Source organism: Nicotiana tomentosiformis, chromosome 6 (assembly GCF_000390325.3).
Source record: "Nicotiana tomentosiformis chromosome 6, ASM39032v3, whole genome shotgun sequence".
Classification (NCBI taxonomy): Eukaryota; Viridiplantae; Streptophyta; class Magnoliopsida; order Solanales; family Solanaceae; genus Nicotiana; species Nicotiana tomentosiformis.
Window position 1 is genome coordinate 42,661,054 of NC_090817.1, and position 4,084 is coordinate 42,665,137.

Genomic DNA, 4,084 nt, shown 5'->3' on the forward strand with positions numbered 1-4,084 from the left:
ATTATTATTCCTGCTTGTTAAGGAATTATTGTTATTCCTGTAAATGAGACTAATTGATAAATTAAAAATTTATTGAAATTGAATTGCAGCTTGTAAAGCTATTTGATAAATTTGAAGTTTTATTGAAATTGCATGATTTAAATAAATAAATTGGAAAATTATTGCATTTGAAGGATTTTTATTATTTCTGCTTATTGAATAAAATTATTGTTAACTCTGTGAACCATTCTGATTTGAATAATTTCAATTTATTCTAATTATTATTATTGACCCATAGTGAGTGTCAAAGTCGGCTATCTCGTCTCTACCACTTCGAGATTAGGCTTGATACTTGCTGGGTACATGTTGTTTTCGTACTCATACTGCACTTGCTGCACATTTTATTGTGTAGGAACGTATATGTATAGCGGCCTTGTGGGCGCAGAGGTGCGGTTAATAATTGTGGGGACATATGTGAGCTGCATTCTATATTACGATCCGCAGCTAATAGAGTCTCCTTCAGAGTTATTATATTTTCCTGTCTAATTTGTATTCTGGACAGATGCTGTATTTTATTTTTAATTCCCTAGAAAATGCTCATGCACTTGTGACACCGGGTTTTGGGAATGGTTGTGAATTATTTAGAAATTTAGTTGCTAAAAATATTTATCATTTACTCTATGAGTTTTATCTTTACAATTTCATTGAAGAAATTTTTATTTCAAAAATAATAAAATAGGTAATTAAGTTAATTGATTATGGTTGGCTTGCCTGACAGTGGTGTCCGGCGCCATCATGGCCTTTTTGGATTTTGGGTCGTGAGAACATGGTATCAGAGCACTAGGTTCACTTAGGTCTCACAAGTCATGAGCGAGTCTAGTAGAGTCTTATGGATCGGTACGGAGACGTCTGTGCTTATCTTCGAGAGGCTACATGGCTGATAGGAATACTTCCCTTTTTGATTCCTTATCCTGCGATTCGATTCCTTTGAGGCTTATGCCTACATTTCCTCCATATTCAATCTTATGCGACGTGAAGCGCTTGTTATAAATTGAGGATCGAGAAAAATTTTAATGGTACTACAGATGTAGTGCAGGATGCTTCTCCCTGTGTAATTAATTGGGCTATTGTCTTCGCCTTGCGGAAGGACGCTCTATCGTTTCAGTTCAGTATTAATACTACCTAAGTTTTTGAGTTTTGGCATTGATTGTTATGACAATTCATGCATTGTTATCGCTAATTGTTTATGTAATGGTAGAATGCCTGTCTATGTGTCAGGGCAGTAAACGACTTGAAAGAAGGTTTTCTCAGTACATGATTCAGAGGTTCCATGTTTTAATTTCAGCGGAGAAAAGTCAATCGGACTATGAATGTTCAGGTTTGGGGTTGATGAAATAACGAAGCTTGATATATTCGAGTGTGGTAAAGTTCTCAATTTTGATGTGGTGTCGTCGCCTTGTAAAATGCGTTAAGGTTCGCTAGTGTTATGGTTTTCTTCAACTCGCCTTCACGACGGGGTGTTAGGAAATTGTATAGGGGAGGCAGACGTTAGAGATCGCGGTGTGCAATGATTCAGGATCGAAGCAGCATTTCTAGTATTGATGTCTCGAGAAGGATGATCGTCGGAAATATTTAAAACTGGTAACAAGCTATTGGTTCTAGTGCTACAGAGATAGATTTTGAGTTAAGGCAACAACTGGGCAGCGAAGTATGAGGAAGGACATGTGAAAGGTGCCTTGCGGTGGTTAGGCTCCGAAAAGGCCAAGTGTAAGAAAACATGAGCAGAGTAGTTGCTTAAAGGAGATGGTTGACCAAAGTGGGAGAGTGGAAAAGTAGCATATGGTTTACGTGGTAGGATGATTACACGTCTTGAGGAACGTTTGGAGTGATCTGGGATGTAGAATGGACAATGACTAGGTCTACGGACTTAAGTTGTAATATTAGCTGCTATATTAAGGAAGATTGGATACAACAGAAGGGAGATTCTTAATATGAAGAAGGATACAACATGACTTTGGATTGGAAGGTATTGTCGCACCTCTAGTTGACGTCCACGAGGAGTGAACGGACTAATGCAGCTGGTGAATGAGCTTGGACTCAGGATGATCTACTGATTTCGTAGTATTTGCACCCAGTGCAGCGACGTTGGAATATGTTATCTTGTAATTTCCACATGTGGGTTATCTCCTATAAGCAGGTTAGCGGTTGCGTGGTATTGACGAAGCTTCTGCGAAGAATTCTACTGGCTACCCAGTAAGAGATTTAATATGTAAATGTGGCTAGTAGTTCAGAGTGTTTATTAAAGGTTAATAGAAGGATTTCGAGAAAATTTTGGCGAGTTGCGTGTGCAGGATCATGTCAACGATGAAGAAAGAATCTCGGTGGATTCCAAAATTTTATAATTGTAGCTTCAAGCTAAGTGGGAGAGCGCCACCGTCTATGATTGGATTGCGTAGTGTCAACTTGTGCGGTTTCTGGTTATCGGTGTATTGGCGGGTCATTGCAACCAAAGAAAGAAAATATCAGTGGTAATTTGAGCAAAGTATTTGGGGAATGTGTGCCATATTAGGCCTTATAAATTCATATTCATGTTTTTGGAAGACTCAGAGTTTATGCTTCGTGTAGATGTAATGCATAGGAAAGTGAGACAGACCGGTGTTTCCTTGAGAAAGTGTCCATGTGCTAGCAGGGCCTTGGAGTTGATCATGTATGGGAACCAGTCAGAGCAAGTGACTCTCAATAATGATCCTAGTGGATTCAAAAATTTAAAGTGTGGTGTCTAAGGATCTCGAGTCTATAGTATGGTTGAGTATCGAGCTTTTGCAGCAGATTATGAAACGGGGCTCGGAGTACTCTGCGTTATCTTCAGGTTGTGGTGTAGCAATAGAGAAAAGGAAGAAAATAACTTTGGATTCATAAAAGAAGTATCAGAATGGGTGTACCAATTGAAGATGTGAAAGTGCGCACAAGAAGGGATATGAGATAATTAGTGGGTTTTGAAACCGCGTGATCTCGTGAAATAAGGTCACTCGGGATGAGTACGGATTTGAGTTCATGATGTAATGAATGGAGCTATTATTATTTCTAAGGCAAGTTGAGAATAAATCGAGAAAAGACGGGTTGGCTAACAATGGTTGAATTGGCATGATGGTGGCAATGATCAGTTCCTTCAGCACATTGAACTATGCATGTGATTTCTGGCGGTACGTGCGAGGCTTGACGGCCGCCGTAATTGATTTTATTTGGAGAAATTCAAGTATTATGACATGTTATGTGTAGAGAGATCCCAGAAGAGTTATGGTGGTTTAGACCACTACCTGAGGCCTGTATTTTCTACGGATATGGAAATTCAGTCACGTGTTGCAATGGTTCTCTTGAAATGAGTTAAGAAAAAGGTTTCTGTATGATGAAGTGTTTACCCTATTAGTGGTTCGGGAGTTATGATGGAATTCTTGTACTCCTGCGCATTGGCATGGTTAAGTGCACTAAGTAGCATGGGATTCAAAAGTTGAGGATTTAAGATTTCGGTTCGGTGTTGACAAGGATGTCATGAGCTCGGATGAGCAGGAAAAGGGATTTAGATGTTTAAAGTAAGATGGTATTATTTTTGGCATCATCTAAGGTCGATGTCGGGTGTAAGAGACCTTGTGTATTGATTTGTGGATTCTTGATATGCTTTACAGCATTAGTGTCACCGGTAGCATAGATGTGCAGACTTATTACCTGCTGCGAAAGTTCGTGGGAGCATGTCTCACGGAAAGATTGTGTAAGAGTGACATGTAGTCACTTGATTGAGTGAAGATTGAAAACCAAGTATGAAGATTATGGTAATATCCCTGATTCGAGAATTTATGCCTGGAGGGCTCTCGGTTCATTTGGTTGTGGACTGTGGAAGTTTGTTCCGATTATGATAGCTATTCTTGTGTGTTATGGGAAAAGGGTTATTATGGATCCTTGAAAGGTTATTAGCCTAGTACGGTGCGATCAGAATCGGCTTGAGGTATGTGGATGGATTTAAATATGAATACGAGCTCTATATCAGGCCGGATGTGTTCATTTCAGCATAAAAGCTCCTTATGGAGGAGTATTCGGACGTTGGGTGTTG